This window comes from Miscanthus floridulus, chromosome 15 (genome assembly GCF_019320115.1).
Source record: "Miscanthus floridulus cultivar M001 chromosome 15, ASM1932011v1, whole genome shotgun sequence".
NCBI classification, from domain to species: domain Eukaryota; kingdom Viridiplantae; phylum Streptophyta; class Magnoliopsida; order Poales; family Poaceae; genus Miscanthus; species Miscanthus floridulus.
In genome coordinates, this window is record NC_089594.1 from 564725 (window position 1) to 585404 (window position 20680).

The following is a 20680-nucleotide window of genomic DNA, read 5'->3' on the forward strand; positions in this document are numbered from 1 at the left end:
ATTTTGGTTCAGGGTGGATTAGGGTTTAAGTCAGTGCAGGACTGCGGGTTGGATTTTTCAGTCGGGTGCAGGGACGGATCCAAGGATTTTTTTTTGTTTTCAACATAGATTGATTTTTTTAGAAAGTTCACCATAGATGTGTAGGATAGATTGAAGACGACTGATTCACGACCTGGGCCATTTCTCGCTTCTTCCCACTTCTCAGCTTACCAGCCCAATAAGGCCCAATGTTCCACCGGTCCACTAAGCGAGCAACAGAGCCCATTCTCACCAATTCCACGTACGACCCCTTTCGCCCTTCCGGTTGCGCCTCCCGACTCGACTCCGTGCTCGCGTCCCGTCCCTGTCTCGAGCGGCAGCCACCCTCGCGAGTCGTCCCGCGCCCCCGTCCCCGTCCTCGTGTCGCGCCCTCCGCCGGCCAGCTGCCCGCTTGCTCCGCGCCGGTGCGCCCCAGCCTCAGCCCTTCGGAGTCCGGCCTGACGGCCTGCGCGTCTCCTCATTTGGGCGGCGTCCGGCGGCCACAGGCAGCCGCCCAGCGGGCAGCGGCCAGTCCCAGGCGGCCAGCTCTCACTCTCCTGTCTCATTGGTGAGGTACCGAGGTATTAGTGATTCAGACATTCAGTGAATTCATTTGGAATATTTCATATGTAGGGAACTGTTGTATGTATACATACAGAGATGGAATCCTCATAGGACGAGATCTATTTTGATTTCTAGACCAAGATTTTACCTGTTTCGTCAAAAATAATGCTTTCACCTGTCTCATACTTTTAGTAACCTTGTATACGTTGCACCTGATATTTGATTAGTAATTGTTGTCTGCCTCTGCCAATAGCATAACAAAATTCTGAATCTGCTCAATATAATGCTGAATAAACATGACAGAGATGCATAGTGAATTTGAATGAACTGGAACAGTCTGTTAATGCTGTATTCCTCTTTGTGTACACAGTTACTAATAGCTTATATGGGTTAGAGGCTTATATTTACCATTTTTTCCAACATCATACTTTTTGTGCAGCTATAGATGCAATTTATTGTCTGATACATTATGTTGAGCAATATATTTTACAGAAATAGTGTATTATTTTTATTCTCTACTACTGTCAATGATTCACTGCTCAAAACTTAAGCCATTTTTATTTGTTTATGATTTACAAAACTGCTACGTCAAACTTCAGGTACCATGGATCTTACAAACCACCTGAAGGAGTGGGACGAGATGGCTAGCAAACTAAAGGCGGACTTCGAGGATATGAAATTGAAGTTACAGCTTGACCGTTCTGACGCTGACATCAGAACAAAACAAGTGCGACAACAAAATGAGCGGTACATAATTTCTCAGCGAAAACTGCTGGACGAAGGGTCAACCATTGAGCAGAATGACGTTGCTATGAGAATGGAGGTCGCACTGGGTCGCCTGCTGAAGCAAGCGTTACATGATCAGCGTGCTACCTTTGCCGAGAAGATGAAGCAGGAATGCGCTGTCTTAAATCAATCCTTATCAAAGGTCCTTGAAGAAAATGATGCCAACATAAAGAAAGAGCGAGCCAACGTTGACTCCATGATTAAGCAGGCAGGGGAACAAATGGATAAGGAGTTGGATAATGAGCGCTCAAAATTGAAGTCAATGATTCAGTCCTTGATCAAACAAGAGGAGGGCTGATCCTTGATCCAAGAAGAGGAGGTCCGTGCCAACATGAATGTAGAGGTAACTACAGTACGCTAGTATTTCATATTTTGCATTATATAGATAGCCATTTGAACTCCTCGAATCTTTGCACTTTCAGGTACAAGATGGGATCTACATACCACGGAAATACATGCATATATTACTGGACAACGAGTGTGGCCCGGTATATGAAATTTTCGTATAGTTTCCTTGTAAAACTCCGTGTGGCCAAATTGTCCTTATTCGTCTAATCTATACGTGCAGGATGTTGTAATGCGATTTATCCTTCACTCAGTGAAGGAACTTTATTCAGATCTGAAGAAGTACTACGACAGTCGAGAAGAATTAGGCTAGTTTACAATTACAAAACCAGCCACTACTATTAAGTTTGTCATGATGTTGGGGGCTTTGAAACCTTTTGGATACAGAGGAGACAGACAGTTGTACTACCTCAATCCTGCTCCTAGGAGTCAGCCATCAACTGGGTTAGTACAGATTGACGGACAAGAAGAGGTAAATGAATTGGTGCTTGCTCATGAAAAAGAGGGGACTAAAATTTGTCATCTGTACCTAGTGAAAGGATGTAACGACGATTTGCACGGCGTGAGTATTGGTTCCTCTTCACAAAAAAAAATTACTTCATACAACCATATATGTATAACATGAAATGAACTTAATGCAGGACATGTCGGACATGGAAACAGACTACAATGAGGAAGAAGAACAAGGCTACTATGACGAAGAAGAACAAGGTGACAGTCCCATGCCATGAAGAAACATGCTGTCCATACTCCGTGGAAGAAGAACAAGGCAACAGTCCCTCTGCGCTTCGTCTTTTTAGGTTGCATTATGTTTTGGTTCGAAGTTAGACTCAGTGTGTTACATCTTTTTTTAAAGTTAGGTTGGAAGTTTGATTATATATTAATTTAAGATGCGTGTGTTAGAACTCGTGTGCTGCAATCTTGAGGAAGCTAATGAGCTGTGCAATGCTACAGCTTGGTGCTATTCTGTCATGGTTGTGTCGCTCTGTAGCTGGCAGAATGACGATGAGTGACATTTTCAGATCAAGCACATGGCCAGTGGTGCTCGTGGAGTGAGAGGCGGCTGCCGGCAATGGTCCACTGGTAGGCGGCAGTCCATGCCATTACCAATACACTATTTCGTAATTAATCTAATGATATTTATTTGATATTATAAATATTAATACTTTTTATCTATAATTGATCGAACTTAAGATACAAAACCATGATACTGTGCTAAAATTGCATTCTTTCCTGGACGGAGGGAGTATCAAAGTGCTGCTCCTGCCCAACCCAACCCATGCAATCAACAACACCAACCAACCAACCAACTTGCTATTCACATTCAGGCAAAAAGAAGCTGCTGCATTCAGGAGGGAGGGCTCAGGATCAGATGGACTGACTGGGGACCCAAATCATTGCCCCCTCGCAGTTGCAATCCATAGATGGCCAACAATCACAAGCTCAAAAGCCCTGTCCTCCTGCCACTGCAAACCTCACTGGGAACAGTGGCAAGCGCCTACTGTTCCTAGCTTAGCTGATGGCAGCCAGGCAGCGTTGGACGAATCACAGGCAGACAAAGCAAACGCAGCACACATGGCACAGGGGCCAGCACACTCCATGCTTCTTCATCCATCCCCACATACACACATGACCGGGCTCTCATGCCACATGCAGACATGCATCATGCTCAGCTACAGGCTTACAGTACAGGTGACAGCAGCATCAGCAGAAGCCTAATTGTGGAATGAACATGTAGAGAGGCGTGAAGCTGATGATGTATGGAATATTGACCTCACGTCCTCACCTCACCTGCTGCTGTGCTGTGTGATCCAAAATGGTAGCTTATTTGCAAGTATGGAAAACCAACAAGGATCAACATCTCCACGAGGAGATCTAAGGCAGAAAAACGGGAAAGAATCGAGATATCTTTTATTCATAGAAACAAATGTCAGCATGAACTATATATATATATATATATATATATATATATATATATATATATATATATATATATATATATATATATATATATATATTCTGCAGTTGGCCATAGAATAACTTATTCTATAGCCACCTTGATTTACGATAACATGAATATGCATTTATGATACTCGTGTTACTACAACTCACGGTGATATTTACGATAATGTTATAGTAAATCACTTAGTAAGGAGTTACTGTAATCTCATATATTAGCATGGTAATTATCGTAACTCAAAGTGGCCACAGAATAAGTTATTCTATAGCCAGATGCAGAACAGTAGTTCTATATATATATATATGAGATTACAGTAACTCCTTACTAAGTGATTTACTATCAGCGCCACAGACCACCAGAAAGGCATATACTATATGCAAATGACATGAACCACACCAGCCACCTCCCTCTTGTCTCTCTACATACCATACCAATAACACGATTCATCTATCCTGTCCCTCTCTACAATGGCAACTAGGATCAGTTCAACCTCTGAGTTCACACGATCAATAAGCTTAGCCTTCTCAGCCAATGCAACAGCTGAATCAAACCTGCAGAAACAGGTTTCAGTCATTGTGTCACTAGAACCAAGGAAAGAAGGCAACAGATCATGATTCTCAAGGCTCGGTATTTGTACCTTCCAAATGCCATGTTGACCTGGGCTTGGACAATATGGACATAAGAATCAGCTGACATGCCTGAGACTTTGGTTGGCATTGAAGGCAATGATGCATTATCCAATTTCAATATGCTAGCAATAGTCGAATCAGCTTCCTCTAATTTGTGCAACCGAAGCAGTGCTTCCGACCTCAAGGCAAGAAGCTGCAGTGCAAAGTACGGTTCCCTTGTGAATGACTCGATTACCAGGAAAAGACAACATATTTTCAAATGAAGGGTTACCAATTGAGAGGAGTCCGCTCCAATGGCAATGGCTGCATCGGCTTCCCTGAGTGCACTCTTCCAATCTCCAATTTTCCTTGCATCCATGCATCTCCCTTGATGGATTTCCACCTCATGCAGCTTCTGCCACTCAACAGGATCAGACTGGTTTACACTTCCAGCCAGTGTGAAGTGCATCCTTGCCTTCTCAATCATCCCAAGCCTGCAATATGGTAGTCAGTCAGTCATTGCGCAATCGAGAAAAACTTCCATTTTTCAATTATACAATCAGGATAAAGCATAAGATTGGTGCGTGCAAGCCATCAGACAACAAGAATCAATTTGGAATTCAATATATCATGATAAATCAAGCTTTCAAAGTTCTCTATGTAACAAGTAATTTAAAAAGAAGCATTCATCTCATTTATCATCTATGGTGGTGAGTTAAGCTATAATCAAATAAAATAAATCCCACAACTCAACCAAAATGGAATCAAAGCAATTCAAACTTCTGTAAACATATAATAATTATGAGGATTTCAGATACAACTCAACCAAAATGGAGCCCATCAGTGTTCAGGGTTTTTTTTTCCAGACAGCAACCAATACAAAGCAGCAGAGGAATTCATAGCAATTGCACCAAAGTACGGAACTGTCTGAACAGCTCAAATTTTACTTCAAATTTAAGATAATGCAGCCGCAAATTCTACTGAGAGATCAGGAAACCTCTACTGCAAATCTCCACTACACAAACAGCACAACTACCACTCCAAAATTGCAGATCTAAAGTTCCAAACAAATGAAAAACCGCTACCTCACCATGCCACCACGACATAACACAGGCTACTACAAAACACATCTCTACATATATCCGAACATCAGGCATGCACTACGAATTAAGTTATCAGTTTTCAGCTGTGCAAAATAGCAGCATGTCAATTTGCAAAGATGATGGAAAATCATAAGTTGTTCACCAGCGTACCTATAAACAATAGGCAACAACAAACTCATCATTGACAAATCATATATCAAGCACATCTTCAGGGAGCTTTGATTCCTACAAATGAAGAGGACAAACATCAATCATAACTACACATGCCTCGCAGACGGCCTGTTTTCAACTTAGATGAACTACCTCTTTTCTCATGGAGCATGTTCGCCGATTGTGACCCTCATCCTTACACAGGCTACATTTGACCTTAGATTTCTTCGTATTTGAAATTGACTTCAAAATTTTCTTTGGGGCCCCTCTTCCAGGCACATGCAAGGGATCTAGCACATTACTGAATGCTACATAATCAACATCCGGGGCTTGTGGCAGCACCGGACCATACCTCTAGCCTCTGTTATCTCCTCCATTTGGCAGGTTCATAGCAGCTTCATCCTGCAGAACGTGTTTCAGCCGCTCATATGATTCAAGTGAACGAGATGCTGCGAAGGCTGCAGCGTGACTTATATTGCGTAGCTCACGGTACCTCTGTAGGCTTTCAGAATAGTCTTACATGGTGCTCTTCCTTTTCGGAGGAAATGCACTCTTCGCCCCCATTGTCTACCTTTTGAAAACACAACAGTCTGGAAGCTTGTCTTCATCCAGATCACCCAATACAAAGAAGATGTGTGAGCAGGGGTTCCAATCGATTGTAACTTACCACAAGAACAAGAAATTCCCTTCAGATTGCCTTCATCACAAAATTGACATTTGACATAGTACATCATGTCTCCTTTATCCTTCCTGCCAATAATATACTCACTCATATTATCGCCATCTAGAATGTAAATCAAAAAACACTTCTTGGCTGCCTTTATACTGAACTGCATTGTGGCGAAAACTATTGGAGTGAACGATTTTACAGCTTCTATCTCAATAATTGAAGCATCTGGTTCTGTGCATGCCTCAGATTGCAATGCATCAGTGTCCAGCTTTGCCTCATTTGTGCGCAGCCCTAAAAGGCAGTGCTCCACGTGCTTTACCATGTCAAGCAGTGTCATTTTACAATCTAGACGCATATGAAGCCTAGAGTTTAGGCTTTCACTCCGTTGGTTGCTCCTCAGTCCAGTAGCACTTACCAGCATGATACGAAGCACACCAAATTTCCCTCATATCATACATCTGATACAACCATGACTCCTTATTTGTAACCTTATGCTTATCCAAAAATTCCTACCATTTTCTCTCAGTCTCTTCTATGGACCAACAATCATAAAGGAAACTCCTGAATTCATCCTTGACAACATCATCCTTAAGATTACGTATAATATTCTGCTCAATATGCCATATGCAGAGCCTATGCGATGAATTCGGCCACACCAGCCTGATTGCTCTCTACATAGCAAGGTCTCCTCCATCAGCGATCACGGAGACCGGATGCTTCTGAATCATGGCCTCAGAAAATGTACTCAGCAACCACACATATGACTCAATATTCTCATGAGAAATAATTCCACATCCAAAAATAACTGTGCTTCGATGGTGATTCACCCCAACAAAAGGAACAAGTGGTAGGTTGTACCGATTAGTTTTGTAGGTGCTATCAAATACAACGACATCACCAAATACTTAATAATCAAGCAGACATTGACTATCACACCAGAATAGTCCCTTCAGGTGTCCTTCCCCATCAACCATGTACTTAAAAAAGAAATCAGGATCTCTACGCTGAAGTTCCGTCAGGTAACTGATGACTGTTTGAGCGTCACCGGCAGCAATTGTCTCCGCCTTATAGCTATGGAAGAAATTATACAAGTCCCCTGTTGTACACCCAACCTTATCATACCCACCATACTGTATTTCCAAAATATCCATTATCTTGTGTTTGCGGATCCCAGAACTCTCCATCTCCACAATCTCAGCTTTCTGCTCATCGCTGACTCTTCTATGTGAACGCAACAAACAAGTAAGCTTTGCTGGTGCCATTGGATGGTTGTGTTCATTGATGAAATCCTTCACATACCACCGCCTTGTGATCTGATCTCGTGCAATCACAAATTTAGCAAGGCATCCAACACGGGTAATATTCCGTGGCTTCCTCTTCTTAATCGCCCTCTTCACCTGCTTCTCTTCACGGAAACCTTGACGACTGCAAACGAACTTCTGAAGAGTCATCTCATTGTGGCCATTGTCCCACTCACAATAGCTTCTCCTCACACTAAATCCTTTCTCAAAACCGTAGTTGTTATAGAACTGAAATCCTTCTTCTTCATTAGCAAACATCTTCCTAACAATTTCATTGTACTCCAGCAAAGACTCAAGATCCAGCATTTTCTCCTGTATCCATCAACAACATTAAACAAATTAAAATTCCACGGAACAAATTAGACCCTCCTAGCTCTAGCAGTGTGAACTGAAATGTATCTACCTCTAAAAATGGTAAATTTCCACGAACAGAACAATCAACCTGCTTTGGAATTACTGGAATTTTCATTAGGTACCTACATGATTGACAGAAAGTTGCTAATATGTCACATTCTAGGCTGATTTCTGCTAATCCATGCAAGGTACACCTAACAAGCAGTTTTGGCAGCTAGCATTTTCCAGATTGGCATTGTCACATTCTAGGCTGTTCAGTAGTTCATTCTTGCAGTGGCTGCAGCTGCTCTTTCTCTCACAGACTCACTTTGCTCACAGCCAACAACTGCTGCTTTTACAAGCAGCCGTCCAACCCAACAAGATAGAAATTTATTAGTATCTTGGCTTCTACCCTAAAGCAAAACACAACTGAATAAGCAATAGTACTGATTTCATTTATTTCAGCAGCACAGAAATACAGAAGGTTGATAACATCCCTAATGTAGGGGTTATGTGAGAGCATACTCTTCAATAATTTATTACAAACACTAGATAACATGGATGAAAGATAACAGGAAAGATATTAAGGATCTTGCTTAATGTGCCAACTTTGACTAGCCATCTATTTTTGTCATTTTTGTAACTGACCATGCTTTTGGTAAAGATGTGTGAAAGTTAGCATCATATTGCTATGCAGTAACACCTAAAGGTACAAGAAATTCCATTACAAAGCTAAAGGTACCAGCCCAGACCATCAAAACCGTGTGAGATCATCTTGGGGATCACTAAAAAAAGCATACACTCTAATGCGCTAGCTAGGCGAGCAACAAGCCTACATTGACAAAACATTGTTATATTAAGTGCCTGGATCATACACCGGAAACAATGAAAAATAATTATGTGAATCCATTCTTAATATTTTTCAGTTGTGTTACAATTAGGGAACTGCACAAATGCATGGCTGCATTCCTGAGTTGAATATATGAGATAAATCAAATGCAAAACAAGTGCATAGGAGGGGAACCTTGGCCTTCTACGATTGGAGCTCGATTGGATCTAGTGGCGAGCGCTGTCGACGGAGGGCACGGGACCACCGGCGGGGGCTAAGCACGGCTCCTTGGAAGCTGCGATGACAGCACAGGTGGGGGCACAGGGTCCCCTATGCGCTAGGCGTGGGCGCAGGGTCCCCAGGGGCCACACACACCAGGTGGGGGCACCAGGGAGGAGGGAGGAGCGACGGGCACGGTGCAAGCGATGAGTGGGGGCGAGGGCAGGCCGGCAGCAGCGGCGCCACGCGATGGTGAGGGTGAGGCAGCGGCGAGATGCGTCCTTCCGCGTGTGGGTTAGGGCGCCGTGCGATGGCGAGGGCCGGCCGGCGGCGGCAACTCCGCGCGATGGCGAGGGCGAGGGCGAGGCGGCGCCGGCTAGGGCTAGTGCGAGGGCGAGGCGGCGGCTGCCAGTGTCGCGTCCTTCCACGTGGGTTCGACGGCGATGGGTTGCCGGGGAGGGGGGAGGCTATGTGTGGGTTGCAGGGTTGCGGGGGAGGGGGAGACGCAATTACAATACTAACCTTCCACTCTTAAAATTAATTAGAGCTAATAACTTGCTTAGGAACCAAGAGGAACCAAGAAGTACCCCAGCCACTGTAAAATCTATCCATGCAAATGACACGTGTTCTCCGTTATGACGTCTCTCCGGAGGGGGTTCAATCTCTGGGGTGTTGTCATAAAATCTAAAGAATAATTTGCTGCGGTACTTGTGACTTGTCTTTAAGAAGCGTGGGTTACTTAGGTAAACTATCTTCTTGGATGCATCCAGGAACACCCATGTAGTACCATCCAAGCAAACTAAGCATCCCATCTTCCCTTTGATATGTCCAGACAAAGCAAACAGTGCGGGGTAATCATTGGTAGTAACAAATATTAATGCTCTATATATGAAGTCCTCCTTTCAGAACGCATCGTACATTGGCTCCCCATGCCTCCATAGTGTAACACCTCTAGTGTTATGAGCTCGTTTAGCAACGAAATTTAGGCCTAAGAAAAATTTCCGCAACGAGTTTCTCGGATTTTTTATTTAAAACATACCTCAACACTAATGTTATGCTTTTGCACGGTGGGTTGCATCGGAGTAAGCACTTGAGCATGGGACAGGTCGTAGTTGCGTTAGGGGTTACGACGATCACTCTAAAATTAACCGAACTTCGCTAGAACGCATTGAACATGTTAACCATGTTAGTGGCGCTCTGTCCGTGAACCGACGTCCTGCGTGACCAGTCTATCTTGGCGTCTCTCTTTCCTTCTTGCTGGTCATCTTCTGGTCGTATGGGTTGCTTCGGTGGGGAGATGGTAGTGTCAACTCTAGGGTAGTGCATTTTGGTCGGAACTTAGCAAGCTAATCCACGGTTTTTGCATCTCTTTAAAATTCGTGCGCATCACTACTGACTGTCATACGGCTCATCCTGCGGTCGCCGCGTGCACTGCCTGCCAGCCGTCTGGCCAACATGGTGCCCCACCCACCGCACAACCCACCTAACCATGGAGGAGCCAGCTGCCTTCGCTGTCCCATCACGCTGCGGCTGTTTGTCTGCGCCACTGTCCTTCAACCTTTCTCTTCCTCGCTAGCATCTTGTCCGAATTTTAATGGGAGCACATGGCTCTATCATGCCCACGCCCTGCTGCTCCCTCTCCCTGGGCTGCTTCTTGTGCACGTCGAGGTCGAGCTGCTGCTACCGCTGCCGCTTTTCACGCTGCCGCGCGCACCCTGCACACCGGCGCGGCTGTGCTCTCGCTGCCACCACAAGCGTAGGCGGCTCCTTGCTCTTCCTCTCGCGCGCCTGTTCTGCCCTCCCTCCCCGCTTGTCCACAGCACCGCGGCACGCCAAAGTCACCGGTTGTCGCACGCGCAAGCCGGCCTTCGCGGGTGCGCGTGAGCACACGCGTGCCCCCATGGCCTTGCTGGTCCTACAGTCCCCCCCGTCGCATTGCCCCATGCTGCTCCCCTTCCGTGTCGTACCTCACAGCACCACCGATGTCGTCCACGCCAGGCCACGGCTCACCACCGCAGAGCGCCTAGCCGGGCCACGACCGCCCGCACCTATGGCCGACACGGCTGCAGCACCTCACCGCCTCCAGTCGTGCCTGTAGCACCGTCACCCAGCTCCTCGCACGCGAGTGCGCTAAGTCTGCACGGTCCCACACTGGACTTGTGGCTCCACTGCGCGGCCGCTTCGTTCGCCTACGCCATGCGCACGAGCGCGCCTAGGCCTGTGTTGCCATGCCGCTTCACCTCCACCACCGTCGCCCCGTGGCCGCCCATGGCGTGGGCTGCCTCTGGCCATGTCATCGACGACCGCGTGCACGGCCGGGTCCTCTGCTACTCCTGTGCCGCCTGGTCGCTGTCCCTACGGCAGGAATCGGTCGGAGCCACCGTCCTATGCTCATGCTCTGTTTTGAGGAGGGAAAGAAGGTGAGGAAGCGCAAATAGAATTCTTTATCGTGTTCATTTTGCAAAAACGCTAGACTCATAGGTTTACAAATAAGGGCTTAGTTAATTTCAGGTAAGCTCAGGGGCCTTTTCACAAATGTGCCGTCGCCGCCTTACCCGGACCACGTGGGCTGGCTTGCTGGGCTATGGCCTGCCTGCCTCTTGGGTCGTCAGCGCCGCCTGCCCCGCCTAGGCAACACGTCCATCTGGGCCGGACTTGTGTCTCGCGCGCTGGGCCGGCCTGCCACCGCCCGCGCCTAGGCCACGCGTTGTGCGCCTGTGGGCCGAGCCGGCTCGCCGGCCATGGGCCACACTGAGGCCACACTCGCCGTGGGCCGAGTGGGCCACGGTGTTCTTTTCTTTTTCCAAGGAATTAGTGAAGATTTCCTAATATAAATTCTGAGCCGATTTTGTTATTTAAATATAAAATCATTTAGGAGTCCAAAAATTATGAAACCAATTTTGTTAGTCTCCTAAAATCATGATCTATCTGCTAGTATATTTTGTTCACATAGTTTGATAATATTCTTGGAAGCTATATAATTAATTTGAGATACTTAATATTGTAAAAATATAAACTTGTAGGAATTGTTGTGATAAATTGGTAATAGTGTTGGATCTGAAATTTTTACAATAGGTTCTTAGCAATATTAGGTACTCACTATAATTTTTGTAGCACAATAATAATTAGTTTACTAGAGTAGATAATGATGCCCTATTTTGAATAAAGAAACACCTTGGAATTGTATAACTAAAACACTTGTTGGAAAATGGCACCTTTCTCGATGATGTTGATACATAGATTAGTACGTTAGTCGTTAGAACTAGCTCGTTAACTTGAAAGGCATAAATCATATTTTACGAGTCACAGTTGCAGTTGATTAATTACATCTTTGCATTACATCGCATTGCATATCATAATAGGGACGTTGATGGATCGCGGAGTCATCGGGAGTTCATGGAGAAATGGTACTTTTGGAGATCGTGTCGTCATGATGGAAAGCTAACTTCTGATTAAATCTTACCCAGGCAAGCCTAGGTGCATAACCCCTACTTTTCTGCACTTTAAATTATATTTGTGCATTAAGTTTTAAGGAGTTGAATGAAACCCACTTGCATATATAAATCTTTATCCTATGAGTCTTACTAGTATGACAGGATTGTGTAGATTGCTATGCTATAGGACTCTAGTAGAAGTCAAGTGATTGCCTGTCACTCGCGAGAGATAGGAAATATATTATTGTTGTTACTACATTATTATCACTTGGAATATATAAACGGTGAAAGGAGCAGGCAGGGATATGGTTTGGGTATTGGTGGGTGTAAGAGGTTGTGTCCTGTGGCCAACGGGACATAGCTTGGTTATACTGTTTTCCCTGTCTATGTCAGTTAAGGACCGGCCATTGCATTGGGTTCTAGGCAGGTCACAGACTTATTATCCTGAGCATATACTTGAGTATGGGCGCAGGGAAGACTTGTTACTCTCTTGTCATGGGTTTTGGCTCTTTCTAGACTGACTGTCAGGGTGGTTTTTGGGTGGAGGTCCTTACACCGCACTGAGTCTAGGACTACGTCAGGACCACTGACTGCTCTGCCTTTATAAGCAGAGCCTGGCTTAGCCATTGGTACCACCACTCGGCGCACTTTAGCTCGTCTAGCTTTTCCTTTGAGCAAGCTTTTCGCTCAGTCCTTCCTCACAACCACCGCTAGGGATGGTAGGAGCCTGGGTTAGTAGTTACTGCCTGTACGTTGAGGGTTTTCCTAGAATCCTACATGCCACCCTGCAAAAACTCGAAGTCAAAGATCGTCCTAAGTATGAGGGCCATGAGTATGAAAAGCATGGCACTGAGCGGTGTGAGGTTATCGTCTACATCGGGAAGAGTGAAGAGTTCCCTAACTTCACTAAAGCCTAGAATGTGACCACAACCGGGTTTCGCTTCGTCGACACCTACCAGGTTGTCCGCAAAGCCTTGCGGTATCTTTGCCAGATCTATGAGGAGCCCATTGCCTATACTCCCATGAGGTTCTTTCCACCTTTGGAAAAGAATCGACAGGCATGGAGGGCTCGCATGGAGGCTTTGCAAGGGTGGGATGCACAAGAAGATAGTCCTACCGTGGTGCACTTGACCATGTACCTACTTGCTTTGGATGAGTAGTATGACCGGCAAGCCTCGAAGCTGAGGAAGTGCCTCCGGCGAGCCGAGGAAGTCGAGATCTTCTTTAGGATGCTCCAGGTGCAACTTGTCAAAGTGCATGCCAGTGCGGCAGCTGCTGAGAGTCAGGAGACTGCCATATCAGAAGCCTTAAAGGAGGCTAAAGATCAGCATGCCCATGAGTTGGGAGAAGTCTATCTGGTCACTAGGGCCAAGCAGAGGACGCTGGCTACTGAAAGGCAGGATTCCTTGATCTTAGAGGGGATCCCTGTCCACCCGCCAGAAAGAAGGAGAACCGGTGTTGCAGTGTCGTCAGCACCTCCGCCCTCGGAAGTGTCAGAAGTAGAACCCTTGATTCCTCTCACTCAACTGCTGCCCAGAGAGGAGGAAGACCCATAGCCATGGCGGTAGAAGAATCCACCGAGCCCGAGAATGAATATGCGTGGTCCAGAGTAGATTAGTTGCCTTGGGATATTGTACCGTAGTAGTAGTGCTTTTCGTCGCTGTCCTTTGGTATTGTACTCTTGCCGTTGTTTTTCGTCCGTAGTTGTTGAGGTAGTCTGACTGTAGGGAAGGTGGATGATGTGTCAAAAATGGGAGACTGAATGCCTGTATGTTGTACCCGTATAGGACCGTTGGAATATGCATTTTATTTATTTCGCTGTGTTATTGCGTCCATCTAGCTTAAGTCTCGTTGACGTGCTTAGGGTTTTCAAGGATGATATTAAGAGGGTTACAGGAGAACTTACCATTCGGATGCTAGCAGACCAACCGTGATTGGAGAACATAAGACACTGTATCGACTAATTGTGGATGTCCCAGCAGAACACTTGAATCTCTTTAAATCCAATCCGTTGTTGGATTTGAATTCCTTGTTCCTTGTTGCGAAGGGAACCCTTGTTGTTTGAATCTTCCCTTGCAATACTGTTCTTATTCTGCAGTCTATGACCCCACTGCCTTCATGGCGTGTAAGTTGGTAATAGTTGCCATGTTAATAGCTTATGGTGCCACGACAAAACCGAGGGCTCTCTGTGGAATAGCTGCCACATGGTGATGTTGCTCGACACGCGCTGGTATCAAGGTTGTTGACCAAGTACCTTTACCAAGTTACACCGTCGTACCGCTTTTGCTACAAAATATTCTCCTTGGGAATGTTCAAGTGTTCAAACAGGAAATCCACAACGGGTTGATGAAATAGTGTTCTCTCAAGGTAAACAAGAGGAGGTGGTTTAGGAGGAAGCATGTATGTCGTGCTCTCAGTTCATATAGAGGTTGGTACATATGGTGGATAAGGAAGGGAAAGAAAAAGAAGAGTGGTAAGGAAAGTTAGCCGTGGGTACTCGGGAGTGATTGTAAAAGCCTGAGTGGATGTCATGTCCCAAGTCCTGGTTTGGTTTGACCACGCTACGCATGCTGGTTATTTCGTTGCGTGCCCTGTGGACACCATCAGTGTCGGGTCCATTAGCACCATGTTCTCGCGTGGCCACGGTGTCGTGCCACACTCATCGTTTTTGTGCACTGTGCGTTCTCTTTTCCTAGCATCCGGTCAGCTCTCTACCCCGCACCCTCTTCCCCGTACCGGACCCCCCCTTTTTCCCCTCCCTTCTTTCTTCTTTTGGGGACACGGCCACGAGCACGCCTGCCTCATTGAGCGAACCCTCTTATCTTCCCTAATTTATTTCCCCTCCACTCGCTTGCATAGGAAGCGCATCATGGCCGAGTTTATCCCCACAGCATGAACCGTCTATATATCCCATTCTCACTGTCTCCACTTCTGGTGTGTTGTGTCCCACCTCCGTTTGCCACTATAAGTGTTTACACCAAAATTTGGAAGAAGAATCGCAGGGACTCGAAAGCTCCCAAGATCATGTCATCAAGGAATCAATTGCGTGCAGCTGATTCGAATGCAACACTGGAATTGGCTTTTTTCAGATAGCGCCGGCAGATAACGACAAAGACTACGATCGGCGCTGGGACAAGGCATGTTGGACTCTACAAAAAGGGAAAGATTAGAGTCCAAGTTATCTTAATTTCAGAATGTTTTCTCTAGGGCCAAAATTGTGATGAGTCGTGCTTAGGTAGGAATCATGCGTAGGTTCTAGGTATAAATATTGGACCCCTGCTATTGTAAAAAACACACAATCAATCAAATACAAGTTACTTACTTGTTTGACTCCGACCACCCCTTAGGAGTAGGAGTAGAGTAGATCTCGGCGAGTTCTTCAGCAAGTACGGCTGCATCGATCTGGTCGACCTCCACTGCTTGTCTGTAAGTACCATCATGGCTTATACTTCTGTTCGTATGGCTGCATCAATCCGATTGACCTCCACTACGACTCTGGTATAAGGTAGTTATCGACTCTTGTCTAGTTCAAGTATGGTTGCATCAATCCGATCGACCTCCACTGCTCGAACTAGATTAAGGTCAAGTTATCGGCTCTATCTAAGGGTGGCGTTCCTTCGGATAGATTCATTAAGTTACTGATATTGCTTATTGCTTCCATTATTTATTTAATTACAGCAATATCACTTCGCTCGATTAGGATTGATCTAGATCGGCCTTATATCTTTTTTAACCCATCGTTTGTTAATCTAAATTTGATCTAATCTGTACTTTAAACGATGAGTTATGTTTTATCGGTTGTTTTATGTCAATCTTGATCATGCATAGTGTGCGGTTAAGGCATGTCTGATCTTGAGTAGATCTATTGGCTAGTGAAAACCGTTCCATGGCCCGTTATCACAACCTGTGTGATTCTGCCTAACACCCCGCTGTTAGCACCGTAGAGTGGGGATCGTTATTTGGTAGATCTATTTCTGATAGGGCATGACCTTAACTGTGCGCTATGCCTGAATCGGTTGTTTTAGCCAATATCGAGTGCTTTTACGAACAGTTCATGTCACGAGACCGTTGAAGTAAAGATAGGTTGAAAGATATGTTAGCCCCATGATCTTATTATTGTATTACGGCCTGTATGATTCTGCCTCATGCCCCACTGATATTAGTAATAAGTTAGGGTCATCGAATCTATTGTTGTTTCTATGGCCTGCATGATTCTGCCTCATGCCCCACTGGTCATAGCGATAGATGAGATCTAATATGTTCATTAGATTTATCTTTATTAAATGGTTAAATGACGATGAGCTGTTTCATTTATACAAAAGGGATTCAGTTACTTGCAGTCATTGGCTTAGCATAAACTAATCATTGTTGACATCCTCTTGCCATTGACTAATGTTTGTCTAAATAACGAGATCTATCCTGAGCGATAACCGATTTACCTTCCATGAGCTTTAATTGATTTATCTTTATGAGTATGCTAGAATCGACTATTTAGTCGATTTCCTTCCATATCGGCTCTCAGAGCAGCACATTCGGGACTGTCTGGCAACATCGGTATGTTCTGCCTTAAATTACTAATTAGCTTTCTCTCATTGTCAATTGCAGGGTCCAATTGACTGGCACATCTCGGGAGGATTGCGCAGGATCGACCATCCCTGTGCTAAAGCTAGGCAGATCTCCAGCTCCATCGAGCGGACCCTTCCGGCTTGCTCGTGTGCCCTCGGCACGGGATGAAATTTCGTGCCGACAATAAGATACCCTTGGTCCTTGTTCTTCTTCTCCATTCCCATCCCCTCAAATCCAACATAGAGCCACGAGATCCAGTCGACATTGTGGAGCTAGGTTCATCAGTCTGAGGTGATGGTGTAATCTAAGAAGAAATGATCTAATTTTCGAAGAAGTTCAAGTCTACCGTTCGTTAGTTCGGTCTTAGGGTTCACGATGTTTGATTTCTTAGTCTCCTATTTCTGGATCTGTTGGTCATACGCCATGTTTTGGATAATCATTATCTTGTTGTTTCTCCATTGCCCTCGTCTATCTCGCCTTCTAGATTAAGTCTCGGTTGTATTAGGTTGCTCTTAACCATGTATCCCTAAATCCCCGTGTGGTTTAGTATTCGTAGTCGTGTAATCTTTCGTGTAATTTCTGATCTACGAAGTGTAATCACGTTTCCCCCCTCTTCCGATTCTTACTTTGAATCTCAGGATGACATTCTTTTTAGGGGGGTTGGTTGTAACACCTCTGGTGTTACGAGTTCGTTTAGCACCGAGATTTAGGCCTAAGAAAAAAAAAATTCTAAAACGAGTTTCTCAGATTTTTTATTTAAAACATACCTCACCACTAATGTTATGCTTTTGCACGGTGGGTTGCATCGGAGTAAGCACTTGAGCATGGGACAGGTTGTAGTTGCATTAGGGGTTACGACAATCACTCTAAAATTAACCGAACTTCGCTAGAACGCATTGAACATGTTAACCATGTTAGTGGCGCTCTGTCCATGAACCGGCATCCTGCGCGACCAGTCTATCTTGGCGTCTCTGTTTCCTTCTCACTGGTCATCTTCTGGTCATATGGGTTGCTTCAGTCGGGAGATGGTAGTGTCAACTCTAGGGTAGTGCATTTTGGTTGGAACTTAGCAAGCTAATCCGCGGTTTTTGCGTCTCTTTAAAATTCGTGCGCATCACTACTGACCGTCATACGGCTCGGCCTACGGTCGCCGCATGCACTGCCTGCTAGCCGTCTGGCCGATGTGGTGCCCCGCCCACCGCACAACCCACCAAACCACGGAGGAGCTAGCTGCCTTCACCGTCCCGTCACGCTGCGGCTGTTTGCCTGCGCCACTGTCCTTCAACCTTTCTCTCCCTCGCTAGTGTCTTGTCTGAATTTTAATGGGAGCACATGGCTCTATCATGCCCATGCCCCACTACTCCTTCTCCCTGTGCTCCTTCTAGTGCACGCCGAGGCCAAGCAACTGCTACCATTGCCGCTTTTCACGCTACCGCGCACGCCTTGCACACCGGCGCGGCTGCGCTCTCGCTACCACTGCACGCGTAGGCGGCTCCTTGCTCTTCCTCTCGCATGCCTGTTCTGCCCTCCCTCCCTACTTGTCCATAGCGCCATGGCACGCCGAAGTTGCCGACCGTCGCACGCGCAAGCGCGCCTAGGTTCCGCACCGCGTCTCCGTCGTCGCCGGCCTTCGTGTGTGCACGCGAGCATGTGCGTGCCCCCATGGCCATGCTGGTCCTACAGATGCAATAAACCCACAAGCCAGATAGCCTTGCATATCCTTGGAGTCTTTTCTTTTCTCCTGTCGGGTAAGTCTTGCTGAGTACAATTGAGTACTCAGGGTTTTATTTCTCCTTGTTGCAGGTGACAGGTGGATGCTAGAGCTGACCCTTGTCTGTGGATTCCTCCTAATGGGCTCAGAGAGGATTCCTTTACGCTACGATCATAGTCTTTATTTATAACTCTCACTAAATGGTTTTTTATAAATGGAAGTTTTATAATCTGTTGTCGTAGTTTATATATCAATGCTTCATCATGTCATGAATAGATATTTATTTCCACTATAACTCTGTTCATATGTTTATATTCCGCTGTTAAATTAAATTGTTCATAACTCTAATAACTTGTTCATATTTCGTTGTTATAACAATAAATATTATACTCTGATGTTGTATTAAAAGTGATGTAAGAAATGGTTAATAATGTTGTAAGCTTTATTCTGTCATTTGTGATCCTGATGGAATAATATGGATTTTTGGGTTCTCCTTTGGGGTGTGCTCGACGGAACAGCGTAATTTGGTGTCCTCCCTTGGTTACTTAGTGTCTAATGGAAGACGAGTACTCCTAGGAGGCATTAGATTAGGCGGTTCTGCCACACATAGCCTCTCCATTTCTTGCATCAAAGGCTCGAGGAACACGTCTATATTAATGCCTGGTTGTTTAGGACTAGAAATAAGAATAGTGAGGAGAAGGTACTCTCTCTTCTGACACAGCCACGTTGGAATATTGTACATGGTCAAGATCACTGGCCAAGTGCTATGGTCACTCATCCTCTCATTGAAGGGATTCATTCCATCAGTGCTCAAGCCAAACCGTACATTCCTTAGGTCATCGCTGAATTCTTTGTACTTCTCATCGATCCTTTGCCACTGACTACAATCAGCTAGGTGTGCAATCTTATCATCATCCACCTTGCGCTCATCATCCCACCATGTCATGAGTGCAGCTTCTTTAGGGTTTAGGAAGATACATCTCAAGCGGCCGGTCACTGGCAGGTGCCACATTACCAAGGTAGGAATTCTTCTCTGCTTTGCATTGTTGCCTAATGGAGTGTCCTCTTGGGGCTAAGATTCTTGTACCACCTTTTTTGTACCCTTCTTATTCCGCTTTTCCCCATGGAGGCTTCATCCCCACCGTAAAGGTTATTGTTCTTGTACTGGATGGCCCCACACCGGGGATATTTATCCAGTGACTTGAATGTTTCGCCACAAAAAAGGATACAGTGGTTGGGGCATGCATGGATTTTTTTCAACCCCCATTGTCAATAGACTTATGACCTTCTTCGCTTGGTATGTGTTGGTAGGAACTAAGTTTGGTTGTGGCAGCACCCATGACAGGAGACACAATAGATCATTGAAACTATAGTCTGACCAGCCGTACTTAGCCTTCAGGATGAGTAGCTCAAGCACAAAACCTAGCAATGTCCAATGTGTCGGACAGCCTTTTCAACACCATACACAGTCTCCTTCGATGCTTTTGTCACTCTTTCCAAATTTTCTAGACCTTTCGGGCTCTTTAGTAAAATCTCTGGTCCAAGGGCTCAAATCATGTCCTCCAAATCATCTTCATCCCCGACACGTGCTCCGCCATTATTATTGGCACCACCTTCATCGTTACCATCCCAACCACCAGCATCACCACCTTGTTCATTGCCAAACTCGGGATCCATTCGTGCATCAAGCTCTGCTGAATATTGGGACAGGGATTCTAGGGTTTAATCGCCGTATTCCTCCTCATCCTCATTGTTAACAATAACTGTTTCACCATGATGAATCCACACTGTGTAGTCCTCAACAAATCCTCGCATAATCAAATATGATCTGATGATAGTCACATCTATCCATGCCATATAGTTCTTGTAATCTTTACAGGGACAAATAATTGTATCCTTATTCTCTATCAACGTCGTTGCATGCTTCTCTGCAACTTCAATAAATTTACCCACCTCTTCACGGAAGCCTGCCTCGAACCTTAACGAACCATACATCCAAGAGTTTCTATACTCCATCTTTTACAACAACAACAACAACAACAAACATTAAAGGACTACTTATTCAGATATATATATAAATGAA

The 20680-nt window shown here is 45.4% G+C and overlaps 2 pseudogenes; one reads left to right on the plus strand and one right to left on the minus strand.

Moving 5' to 3' along the window:
- The first annotated feature begins 384 nt into the window (after positions 1-384).
- LOC136509632 (uncharacterized) lies at positions 385-2620 on the plus strand (annotated as a pseudogene).
- Positions 2621-3386: 766 nt separating this feature from the next.
- Positions 3387-18556, minus strand: LOC136509420 (protein FAR1-RELATED SEQUENCE 5-like; annotated as a pseudogene).
- Between the last annotated feature and the right edge of the window lie 2124 nt (positions 18557-20680).